This window comes from Electrophorus electricus, chromosome 2 (assembly GCF_013358815.1).
Source record: "Electrophorus electricus isolate fEleEle1 chromosome 2, fEleEle1.pri, whole genome shotgun sequence".
In the NCBI taxonomy this organism is placed as follows: Eukaryota; Metazoa; Chordata; class Actinopteri; order Gymnotiformes; family Gymnotidae; genus Electrophorus; species Electrophorus electricus.
The window spans coordinates 23,073,231-23,087,375 of NC_049536.1; positions in this window are offsets into that span (position 1 = coordinate 23,073,231).

A 14,145-nucleotide genomic window follows, 5' to 3' on the forward strand; every position below is an offset into this window, starting at 1 on the left:
TGGTGATCCTTAGTGTAAAGTGAATTTCAGGTTTATATATGAACCCTCCAGCCTTGTTCTCTTACTCATTAACTGAGATGGCCTCAGATAAGAAAGTGTCCACTAAATAATTCATCACCCACATGGTGCATCACAGAGGTATGAAGCATTATTTCACATAACATTAGTTAAAAAAAAATTATTATTATTATTATTATTATTAGCTTTTTATTATTATATAAAATAATAATAATAATAATAATAATAATAATAATAATAATAATAATAATAACAACAACAACAACAACAATACACCTCATCCATAGTGACCATTACAACTGTAGCAGCCTGCTTGTAACAACATGAGACCTTGTGGGGAGCTGGTGTCATTATTCACCTTTAGGGTTTGAGATCTCCTGGCATGGCTTGAAGAATAGCTGGATCAGTTTAATTCCTCGAATAAGGAACAGCTTCAGAAGTGATCTCTAATAAAAGACGCTTGATCTCCATTATAACATGCAGTACACCTGTCAGTGCCATCACCTGAGCATGGATCATGGCTCGACTAGTATGGTCTAGACATGCGGTAAACAAAGAGTCCTGTCCTGAGAAAGTCATGTAGTTAAGTAGTTCAGCTGTTTCGGTTTTTGGCCCCTTCTTGTGCTTTGGGCTCCAGCCTGACCTCTTTAAGCAATGATGCCAAAATAAAAGTTCAACCCCTGCCAGCTGGAATTCAACTGTGTGTGCCAAGAAACCAAGTCATGGGGAGAAATACATTTGGATTGAATATATTTATTTATTCTACCACTACTGTATGTTGTTTTATGCATAATTGTTTGTTCAGAATAACTACCATAAAAGAAAGCTTATGTTCTAATGTTCAAAACAGTCATTAATTAGGGCTGGAATGGGGTCCATGGATCAAAATATCAAAGTTGGACAGCTAAACAAGGCTTCATTAAAGTATAACTTGTTCATTCTGTGCTCTAACAAAAATGACTTTAATAATGTGGACTTGCACATCAGGAGCGTCAAGCAGGTTTGGGCTGATATAACAGGTGCACAGACCCGTTGGCCATGAGCATTGGATTCAGTCAGGTGTTAATGACTGCCAGCGGACCTGCCAAGTCAGCGCTGAAGCTCAGCACAGTGGACCTGTTAACCTCTGACAAACTGTAACCACCACTGCAAAACAGCCAGCCACGAGATCACTGCCTGGACCAGGACCTCTGAACCAGCTGGGCTCTTCCCAAAACATGAGAAAGTGTTGACAAGGTCCTTTTGTGCCTTCTTAAAGAACCACGAACAGTGCTAAAAAGCTGAAGAGGTTAATTAAATCCAGAAAGACCAAGCTGCATTCAGACTCAAACCCTCACAGTACCGACTGATCTAATTCTCCTTTATTATCATGCATGTCAACCATATGCAGGGTATCCAGAAGAAGCTTTTATTTATCAGTACAGATGTACTCCGAGGGAAATCTGGTTCTCTAGCACTCTAGTAATTGCCATAAAAAAGATTTTAAAATATCATTAATGTATCCAGCTGGGATAATGGCAGATCACGTTAGCATTTACGCACTGTGTGAACAGTTCTTAGGATGTCCTGTAGCTACGTGTGCTACACTTATCGTGAGTGGATAAGACACAAAATGCACTGTTTTCTCATTTCTGATTGAAGTGTTTTCAAACAATCTCAAATGTCAAGTCTTCCTTTTTCCTTGGTTGAAATGTGAGTTCTCACGAATGCCTTTTTGCTAAAGAATATGTGTACTTTAAACAGTAAATAGTTTCGTTGGTGAAAAAAGTACTAATCCCTTCTCCTTTTGTGATTTTATTGTGTGGGACAGCTTGCTGTTTAATGTTTTCAGGGGAGAGTTTTACTAAAACTTGGACTGTGAGGGAAACCAGATAATTAGATAGTAGGCCTAATCACTAGTGGACTATAGTAGAACCACATTACCCTGAGTAGACAGGAGAGCCTATCCTTCATAATCATCATAAATAGTTGTGGAAAACACAGCAGTGGAAAACAAACTCACCTTACCTACAAGGCAGTAGCTAAGAGGTAGGGGGCGCTACATCGGAGGCACCACTGGGATGGTTATTGTTGGTTGGCGCTTTTGATTTACAGCGCTAAAATTAAAGAGGAGAAGTGGCTGGGATGGAAACTCAGTCTATGTGTTTGGAGCTGGCAGAGGAGCTGAGAGGGTGGTGCCAGGGAGAAGAACTGGAGGATACTCACGCACTCATGATTATTTCTCGGGGGGGGGGGGGGGGGGGGGGTCAAGAAATTGTAGAGATTGAAGAAACTTTACGAAGCATTAAGAGTTTGGGGGGAGTGCATGTGAGAGGAAGGATATTTAATAGAAAACTGGGCCGCACAATGGTGTTGTGTGAATGTAAGGAGAAGATAGATGGTGCTCGCATAGTGGCCGAAGTGGTCAAAGCAAGTGGAACTGAAGATTGGCCCATTATCATTGTAAATGAGCACTCAACTCCAACTCAGCTGGAGCACCCAGCTCCAGCTCCAGTTCAAGTGGCTGGTCATTTGCTAACTCAAATAGAGGAACCTTCTAATGAGGGCAACACTTACTACACCCATTTTCTGGAACTTCTCCAACTCCTGTGGGAGAAGAACCATTAGAAAGGGGGCTTGAACAGGCACATCTTATGATAGAAGAGAGCAACTGCTCCACCAAAGAGAAGAGGCGTTGCATTATGGAAAGTTTAAAGGGCCCAGCATTTGGTATTGTGAAAGCAGTGCGTATAGCAGACCCAGACATTGGCCCTGACAAAATTTTAGAAGCTATTGAAATTGCTTTTGGAACAACAGAGTCAGGTGAAGAGCTGTATTTTCCTTTTTTCACTTGTTGCAACAACAACACCCGGGGGAGAAGCTGTCAGGTTTCCTTATGCGACTAGAACAGGCACTGACCAGAGCTGTTTGGTGAGGTGGTGTCCTGGCCAGCCAAGTGGGTCAGGTTAGGGTGGAACAGCTCCTTTGAGGTGCAGTACATTCTGATATGATGCTGGTTCAGCTTAAGCATCGGGAGAGGAAGGAGAACCCCACATCCTTTGTAGAGCTTCTAAGAGACATCCGCATTGAAGAGGAATTTGAGGCTTCCCAAGCAAAGTTTAAACCAGCAGTGTATACTGTCCAATCTAACTGCAAAGAGGATGACAGGCAGAATGGTATCCAGACTTTAAGAAATGAAATAAAAGATTTGAAGTTAAAGTTTGCTCCCTGGTCACCATGCCTCAACCAGCTGCTAAAGAGAGCACAGAGTCAGGAGCACTGAGCCAAGTAATGACACCAAGTTGTTCAGATCCGGAAGTGGTTGCTTTGAAACAGGTGAAGAGATGCAGCAGAAGTTCACAACTAAAGAGGTTCATACCTCAGCTACCTCTGCTTCTGCCTGATTAGTGGAGCAATTTGGAGGTGTGAGAAAACCTCAGGTGCACTCTAGGGTTTTGAAAGACATGGAGGAAAACTTCTGTTAGTGGTGTGGTGAAAACGGCCATTTTGCAACAAAATGCCGAAACCCTGAACACCAGAGCAAAGTTATTCAAAAGTTTATACAGGCTTGTGGAAAGCATAGAAGAGGGGAGATGTCCGCTGGGGATGGGAACAAGCAGGACACACCCTGCTCTGTGAAGAAATCTGCCATTGAACCTGTGGAAACTAGAAACTTTCCCAAAAGGTTGATGGGGCCTACTGTGTTGGTAAAGGTAAACGTGAACGGTCACCCATGTGATTCTTTACTGGACAGTGGCTCTCAAGTCACTATAATATTTGAGGCCTGGTATAGGGAACACCTCCCTAATGTTGCTATACTCCCAGTCTCTGGTCTAGCCATATGAGGATTGAGTGATTCTAATTACTCATATTTGGGCCATGTCGTAGTGGAAATGGAGTTCCCAGAAAAAGTCACTGGTACCATAGAGACCATATCACTCTTAGCTCTAATCTGTCCAGGGCCCAGAAGTCCAGATCAGACACCTGTTATCCTGGGTACTAATGCCAATCTCTTTAAAAGGTTGGCCAGATTGTGCCAGAAGGTGCAGGGGTAGACATTGCAAAAACACTGGGCATAAAGGCAGACCTAAATACTGCAGTAGAGACCAATAGCACCCTACAGTGCTTCTATAATGGAGAACATGGGGAAGTGGGACATGTGAAGTGGATAGGCCCCAATTCCTTGAATCTTGCTTCTGGCATTAACTGCCAGGCTAGTTGTAAGGTTGAATGGGAGCAGCCAGTAGATACAATGCTAATGGTGGAGGCTTCTCCTAGTAGGCCGCTTCCCACTGGAGTGCTGCTGCAGCCGATGGTAATACCAGGGTTTGTCATAGATGGCAGTAATTTCAGAGTAGCCATATACAATGAAACTAACCGAGAGGCAGTCATCCCTGAAGGGATGGTTATAGGTCATCTGTATTGTACTGACCCAGTGTCTCCAACTATGGTGGAGGGGAGATCTTAGAGAGTTTGACCCCCAACTCATTCAGTTTGGTGATTCACACCTCCCAGAGATGTGGAAGCAGCACCTCCGTAAAAAGTTATTTGAGCGAGCTGGCGTGTTTTCTACACATAAATGGGATGTGGGCCTTGCCAAGGGTGTGGAACACCATATTAGATTGTCGGACAAAAGGCCCTTTCAGGAGTGATCTAGACAACTGGCATCCGCTGACGTAGATGATGTTCAGAAACACCTACAGGAGCTGATGAAGTCTGGCATCATTAGGGAGTCATGCAGCCCCTATACATCTCCTATTGTGATAGCCAGAAAGAAAGCTGGAAGTGTTAGAATGTGTATTAACTATTGGACACTGAACCGGCAAACAATACCTGATTCGTACACTACTCCTCGGACAGAGGATGTGCTGGACTGTTTATCTGGGAGCAGGTGGTTTTCAGTCCTCGATTTGCAGAGCAGTTACTACCAGATCGCCATGGCAGAAGAGGATAAAGAGAAAACTGCCTTTATCTGCCCTCTAGGGTTTTATTAGTTTAATCGTATACCTCACGGTATTACCAGGGCCCTGGCAACATTTCAGAGGCTGATGGAGAAGGCAGTGGGAGACATGAACATTTTGTAGGTGATGGTCTACTTAGATGACCTAATAGTCTTTGGAAGGTCATTGGAGTAGCACGAAGAGAGGCTGCTTAAGGTCCTCAATAGACTAGAAGAAGTTTGCCTCAAGCAGATGCTGGGTGTGCGTAAACGCAAGCTCCAGAGTCTATGGAGTCCTGTACCTTATGTTGTGGGGAGACTACCTAACCTACCTGTGTATCAGGTGATGGAGGGGAACACGAGGGGAACAAAGGAGGGGAGAGAACTCTCCATAGGGATCACCTCTTGCCAGTTGGAACAAACAGTAAGGCTGTGTTGTCCTGATGCCAAAAAAGAATGTTGGACACTGCAGAAGACACGCTCCCAGAGTAAAAAGGAAAGTCAAAGGGTAAAACAACCAAGTGTCAGTATATTCATCATCAGACCAAGAATGTGCCAGGGTACCTAAACCTGCCCGGGCTAACGGGGAACACCTGTTACAAATGATGCTGGCTTACCATTCCCAAAATAATGTATCAAGGCAGAGTGATGGTGAGAGCTATAGCCCTGAGAATACATCTGATCTGGTAGGGATCATCTCATTAGGACCAGTGAATCAGAATCTGAGCCTGAAGAGGAAAGGGAAAGTGATTCTGATATTCTCCATAGTCAGAGATCCAGATCTAGACAGAGTTCTAAGGCTCGACTTGGACCACAAACCAGGTCTAAGAGAAAGTTAAAACCAGTTCTAAGGCTTACTTATGATAAATATGGTAGAATATGTGATGAGCCAATTACTGTGGTGCATAGAGGCATCATTATTAAATTATGCCTGAGATCTGGGATAACGATAAGCTAGAAGTGACCATTCCTAGAAACTAGGTAGATCTTATCCATTAGATAGTTGAAGTTTATTTTTGTGTTTTAATGTTGGAAAATGGAATGGAAGTCTGATGAGGACATCCAGATGGTTAGAGGGGGAGGATGTAGCCCTGTGGGGAACGGAATGTATGTATGATTGTGTGTGTATGTATATATTTCTTTCCTTTCTTCTCATTGTTTGATGGAGAAACAATGAAATTGTTTACAGTTTTTCATTTGTATAATTGATTTAGGAGCGTTATTGATTGGTCTGTTTGTTTTCCTTGGTTGAAATGTGAGTTTTTACGAATGCCTTTTTGCTAAAGAATGTGTGCTTTAAACAGTAAATAAGTTCGTTGGTGAAAAAGTACTAATCCCTTTTCCCTTTTGATTTCACTGTGTGGGACAGCTTGCTGGATGTCTGTTTAATGTTATCAGGAGAGAGTTTTACTAAAGCTTGGACTATGAGGGGAAACAAGATCATTAGATTGTAGGCCTAATCACTAGTGAACTATAGTAGAACCACATTACCCTGAGTAGACAGGAGAGCCCATCCTTCATAATCATCATAAATAGTTGCACAGAGGAAAACAAACTCACCTTACCTACAAGGCAGTAACTAAGAGGTAGGGGGCACTACACCTGCACCCCACTGGGCAACCAATGGGAGCTGTGGTTATTAGCATACAAAACCAATACCCAGAAAATGACCTTCTCTTCTTCACAGTGCAGAAAATAAGAGGGTAGAGTGTGATGAATAAAAGATGGATTCTGGTGGTGGGTTTTTTACAGATGTCTTCCAAAGAGCCGAACCTGCCACCTTTAAAGAGTTCTACATTAACAACCCAATATTGTTTAAACAGAGAGAAAAAAAGTGTGAGCCATTGTAATACCAACTTAATTTACTGTAGACGGAATCTGAAATCTTTCAGGGTTTAAAAAGATACAGAAATAATAACATCTTTATTTATAAAGCACCTTTCATTGCCGCAGCAATTCAAATTGTTTCTCAAAATTAATGATAAAATAGAAATTAAAGTTAAAAGAAATGATCAGGAATTTTCTTAAAAAAACAAAAGAGAAAACCTGGGGGGGGGGGGGGGAATAATATTCAGAATTCAATGCAGAATTTATTAAATTAAATGCAGAATTTCAAAATGTCAGTCTTCTTCTTAAAAGTGATTATCAAACCCAACTTCTCATGAAGATATTTCCAGAACTTTAGGCCATGTGACTAAAAATTAACTCTCCACACTTTAAAAAAAAAAGTGTAAATTTAAAATTTCTCCATTCCCAGTGGAAACTATACCCATGATGGCTGCTGCTAAACTGTTATGAAACTCAGGAACACTATTAAAATGTGTACAAGCTAGTCCACCCATTAAATGAAACTCCAGTCTCCCTGTTGCTAAAACAGAAGGCTTCCTGAATATGCAAATCACCACCTGGACTTTGTTGGTGGTCGTTAGGCATTTCAGCTAACCTCTGACCCAAGTCAGGTTCGATTCGCACTTCTTCCTGCCAATTTCCTTTCATCTGTCTATTCAAAAACATGCCTCGGTGCTGTCTTGGAGAATTATTACTTCAAAGCGTGGCGTTACTGAAGGATTCTGAAATAAGCAGACAGTGGGTTGATGCTGTTTTTATGCACTAAAAGGTGTTCCAAGTAAAGCTGATCTGGCTGTGGTTTCCAAGTGCTTTAAATATGTACTGTGAACTAGAAATGCACTGACACTGCATTTTAAAATGTTTGGTTTAAACAGATGAAAACGTATTTGGAAAGTAACACTGCCTGTTCAGATCCATAAACCTGTACAATGCTCAGTACTTAATATGCTGCATCAGTATCACATGGCCTTGTAAACGTGCAGGGTATGAGCACACGTAAAGTTCTCCCACGCATGGCCCCGGGCAGAGGAGGTGTGGACGTGGACCGAGAGGCTTTGGGGAAAGACTGAAGTAATTACTGATACTGCTAAGAGTATGCAGCTGGGCTGTGACATCTCTAATGTCAGGGCTGTTCACAATCACAGCAGATAAATAATTACTATGTCTATTTGGGTATGTGTGAGAGAGAGAGAGAGAGAGAGAGAGAGAGAGAGAGAGAGAGAGAGAGAGAGCGAGAGAGAGTGAGTGTGTGTGTGTGTGCATGCACTCAAAGCTATCTTGGGGTCTCATTATTAATCACAATTGTTTTGATACATTAACTTAAAAAATTATTCTTTTGAATATAATTGTTTTTACACTCTACAACTATAACATGATTTTTCTGAATTTCTGAACAAAAATTAAACTACATTTTGAATTAAGTGACACTCCCATCATTGACACACAGGTTACCAAGGTGTCCAGTACGTGTGGAAAACTGGTTTTAAGATCAGAAAAAAAAATGTGCTCATATTACATCAGAAATGCTAAAACTGCTTCACACATGCCAGTAAACGAGGGAACTGACTTGCATTTATAGTGCGTTCACATCCACTAGATATGTACAGCAATCTGCAGTGGCACAGGAATGGAGGAATCAGAACTGTATCGGTAGTGCATGTGTGTTATGGAGAATTAACATTAAGGTTTGTGTGGCAAGTAGAGGTCATGTGATAGTGTGTGCCTCATACTGGGGACAATGGAAAGGGAGGGAGTGTGTGTGAGGTGTTTTACAGAGAGTCATGTACGTTACTTTAGCTCCACTGAGGATAATGCAGGGGCTTCAGACTCTTCTGGTCCCTCCTCAAATGAGCAAAGTGATTGAGACATAGATCTCTCTTTCCCTCATGCCAACGGTTAAAACGTCGTACCACTCAATCACCATAGTGACACAGTACAGTCTCCTAGCCAAACAGCAGCACTAACTACTGACACTTTCAGAACAATAATGTGTAACTGCTGTTTGATCTGGATGAACCCTGATGATTTGAACTTAGTTGACCTTGCAGTCACATGTCTCACCTTCACTTTATCTAAATCTGATCCACCAGGAAATGACTTCTGTAGTATGTGAAAAGCCTAGAAAATAAGGACATGAAGTGAGAAGTGCTCAACTACAGTTGTGTTCAAAATAGCAGTCCAACATGACTAACCAGATCAATCACCATTTTTGGCAGAAATTATATTACTTCATGGCAAATAACTTACCAGTAGGTGTAGTAGAGTCATAGAAAACCATCAGACCCAACATTCATGATATGCATGCATCTGAGTTTGTGTAATTGAATAATTAATTGAAACGGGCATGTTCAAAATAATAGCAGTGTGGAGTTCAATTAGTGAGGTCATTCATTCCGTGAAAAAACAGAGGTCAATCAGATGGCCCTTATTTAAGGATGAGGCCAACACATGTTGTGCATGCATTTCTCTCTGAAAACCTGAGAAAAATGGGTCATTCCAGACATTGTTCAGAAGAACAGCGTACTTTGATTAAAACGTTGATTGGAGAGGGGAAAACATATAAAGAAGTGCAGAAAATGATAGGCAGCTCGACTAAAATGATCTCTAATGCTTTAAAGTGCAAAGCAAAACCAGAGAAATGTGGAAGAAAACGGAAGATTACCATTCAAATGGATCGAAGAATAGCCAGAATGGCAAAGACTCAGCCAATGATCAGCTCCAGGGTGATCAAAGACGGTTTGAAGTTACCTGCGAGTACTGTGACAATTAGAAGATGCCTGTGTGAAGCTAATCTATCGGCAAGAAGCCCCCGCAAAGTACCAATGTTTAAAAAAAAAAAAAAGACGCGCTGAAGAGGTTACAATTTGCCAAAGAACACATGGACTGGCCTAAAGAGAAATGGAGAAACATTTTGTGGGCTGATGAAAATAAGACCCCCAAACGCTGAATTCAAGCCACAGTACACTCTGAAGACAGTGAAGCATGGTGGTGCAGGCATCATGATATGGGGATGTTTCTCTTACTATGGTGTCGGGCCTATTTATCACATACCAGGGATCATGGATCAGTTTGCATACATCAAAATACTTGAAGAGGTCATGTTGCCTTATGCTGAAGAGGAAATGCCCTTGAAATGGGCATTTCAACAAGACAAGGACCTCAAACACACCAGTAAGCGAGCATCATCTTGGTTCCCGACCAACAAAATTAAAGTTATGGAGTGGCCAAAACCTGGGGAGGGGGGGTGGGACATCAAAAATGCTGTTTCTGAGGCAAAACCAAGAAATGCAAAGGAATTGTTGAAAGTTGTCAAATCATCCTGGGCTGGAATACCTGTTCACAGGTGCCAGAAGTAGACTCCATGCAACACAAATGTGAAGCAGTTCTCAGAAATAGTGGTCATACAACTAAAATATTAATTTAGTGATTCACAGCAATGCTAAATCCTAAAGATTTAAAGATTTCAGTTTATACAGTAAATATTTGAGTACACTGCAGATACTGCTATTTTAACAGCCCAATATTAATTTTTCTTCATTTTCTGTAAAGTAAAAATTGATACATTTTCCTTCATGTTTTGATTTAGAATATGATGTGCATTGTTCCCAATGCATGGAAATAAAAAACTATTATAATAATTGAGCTTTACTCACATTTTTAAACACACTGCTATTATTTTGAACAAAACTGTATGCTGCATATACACGGATGCTAATTTTATCTATGAAATAAAACTTTGCAAATATCAGCCAGTCAGTGAGTGTCCATTTGATCACATTTCATTCAGATAAAAACCATGAAGCATAGAGAGAGGACTCTCACAGCAGAAAGCATGATGGAGTAAGGGGGACAGCGGTCCAGCAGTAACGCTCACCTTGGTTTGCCGGATTTCTTTAGTGGACTTGGACCTGCTCTTCATGCCTCTCCCAGGTGAGGTTACCTGGGGAACAGAGTATGTTGTAAAGTCCTGTAAAGTTGACAGACAGACAGACATTCACCCCCCAGCCCAAGGCAGGAGTTCACACCTCTGCAGGGTCCCGCACCACCTGAGTGGAATGAGAGATTACTCAGCCTGCCCCCGTCAGAATGCTCCACGCAGAGTTTATGCAAGTTGAGTATCAGGCTGGGTGTTTCTACCTCAGTGCTCGCGAGCCATCACGCGGGGAAGCATCTGAACACACTCAACAAACTCGCCTCAAACGCTTAAGAGCAACGCAACAAGTCTCTTCTCCCATGAATCTGCACCATGATATAAATTCATTCTGGCTGAAATAGTGGACTGTTCATCTTTTATTATTGCACTGGGCAACAAAAGTAGAACTTTTTGTTTGCTTCCCAAGCTCAACTATGTGAGGCTTATAGTACCGTTTATGCTGAATTCAAATTTGTTTTTGGCCTCTGTTTTTAAATGTATACATTTTACACTATATATATTACTTATTTATAAATAAGGCTATTATAACACTTAAAATGTGCACAAACATAATTCTAAAAATGTACGGGTTTTTTAGACCTCAGGAACATCCGTCTTCAGTGTCCAGCAGCAGTCTGCCAGTATAGAGGAGATCCACTTTCCCTAGTACTGCTTTTCCATACTATACATAATACTTTTCCATACTATATATAGTCAGTTGTAAAAGTACACAATGAACAGTTTGTTGGGGGGTTTTTTCCCACCCCCCAGGAAGCAAAAATCACTGTTGACCCATCTTATTCACGTCTACTTATTTTTATTTTTATTTTTTTTGAGAACAATGCAATTGTGGACATGCTGGATTCAAATCTCTTCCTTTAGCTCCTGTTCCATGTTGTGGAGGTGCAGTCCAGGGTCTTTAGCCCACAGCTCCGCCTGGAAAGGCAACAGCATGGTAACACGCGCTTGGTGCAGGGAAAACCAAAAGAACGGGGCCCTCACTTGGCAAAGTACAGGCACATGCAAGCTTCCACCACCAGAGAGCACTATAGATCATCTCTTAACTGTTCGTGATCTACACTGGATGTGTCACAGCTCTGAGATATCAAGCTACTGTAAAATGTATACAGGTTTATGGATTCATAAATGACGTAGGACTGGGAAGTTTTGGATTAAAAACTGTGGAACTAGAATCAAAATTGTGATCACACTGGTTTAGCAATTTTGGTTCAAATCAAGGTCACAGCACATGGAGCAATATGAGCATGTACTCATGTAATATTACCAATAAATAAATAAAAAGGGGGTGTACATTTTCCAACCCTGGAAGGGATATGAGCCAAGAACTGATAAACACACAGTCCAGGTCACCATGGAAACACAAAGAAAATCACTCTAGAACACACACACACACACACACACACACACACACACACACACACACACACACACACACACACACACACACACACACACACACACACACACACACACACACACACACACACACACACACACACACACACACACACACACACACACACACACACACACACACACACACACACACACACACACACACACACACACACACACACACACACAGTTTACATTTGAGAAATATCAGAAATGCTGAGTCTGACATAGTAATACTGACATGAATTTATATTAATAAATAAGAACACAGGCAACAAATATTGTGACTGAATTTATGACCCATCACATGGCGCTTTTTTTTTTTTTTTTTTTTTTTTTTTTTAAATTTAAAGCCAAGAGTGGACTACAGTTACTCTGAATAATAAATCAATTGATTGACCATCCTGTACTGGACACCTGCTGATCACCTACCGAGAGTGCTGACCGAGTTATCCCAGAGAAAATGAACAGACCGATTAAGCTCCAGTTGTCTGACCTGAGATGTGAAGCCTATGTTGGCTCATGCCGCGTAGATTATTGCAGTGGTAAGTCTCGTCTAGTGCACGCACGGTTGGCATTGCCCCATTACACTACAGCCTAGTGGAACGTACCAGGGGCATGTTGGGGGCAGTGGCTCCAGGATGAGGGAATGTGTCCATTAACGTGCTCGTATGAATGAATATAGTTCACTCTGCATTATATGATAAAGTGGTTTAAAAAGAAGGCAGTTTGGCCTCATGACTGCAGGTGAGAAGGGGAAAAAAAAAAAAAAAAAAAAAAGCATCTGCTGAAAACTACAGTTCAACAAAACCTGCTCAGGTGCCTCAACACAACAGAACTGGAGCATAACCGAGCCAGGCTGGACAAAGCCACCATAACACTGGTGACTTCAGGAAAGCCACACATGACCCCCTGGAACAAGCAAGTGTCTTTGACCAGTTATAGCCATACTGAGATCACCTCTGGCCACCAATGGAATTGACCCATACCTGCCTATAGACAGCAGAGATATTTACTTGGGCAGACTGGCACAGTGCCCTGGGAGTGCAGGGCACCAGAAGACCAGCTGGCACAGTGCCCTGGGTGTGCAGGGCACCAGGCGCCCTGCTGCGTGATTGAATGGACCGTGCACCAACGATGTGGGATCGCTGAAGTGTACAGAAAGGCCATTCGACACTGCTATTCTGAAGAATGACAAAGAATTAATCTCTCGCTTTATATTGTACCATACCACAGAAAGATACACAAACATGCTTTCGTGCCCTTCGCTGATCTTGAGAAGAGGTGCATACAAATATTCAGGTGGCTGACCCCAGACTCCCTCTCCCCCTCACCAACACACGTTCACATACCGCATGTGCATTTACAAGTAATTTCTTTACTGGAGCAAATCACTGTTCCTCCACCTTGCAGAGTCAGAGACAGAAGTGCACAAACTGATTTTTGATAAGGGGCAGCTAAAGCCACAGATGTAAGCAGCGTGACAACAGAAGATCAGACAATGGAAAAGGACACAGAAATATAAATCTTACCTTCTCACTCCTCCCCTGTCAGAGGGGCTGTGCTGCTGGTTGGGAATTCTACGTATACATTTTTCTATCAGTTTTGTTTTCTCACTCTGATCTGGCCATTCATAATTTCAGACATGTCATGTGCACACTCCCATCTGTCAAGACTCCTGACAGGGATGACTGCTATACATGTGAACACAGCATGATCAGACTGGTAAGAAACAAAGAAACAAAGAAAGAAACAAACATTCATTCTAGTGTTTCACTTACTAAACTTTATGACCATTATGGGCAAAGCTAGTTTTGTTTTGAATATCCAGACATTTTGCTGGGGAGGAGATACGATTCAAATGTTTGCCCCATTCATGCCCGACTAAATACTGGTCATAGCCACTTACATTTCCATAATTAACACCATGTTCACACCCAAGCTTGCTCCCAAATGCCCTTGGTACCACATCACTTTAGGGCAAAAAGGTCATTGACTTTGTAGATGTGTCATGTGACTTAAGGCTGTATGT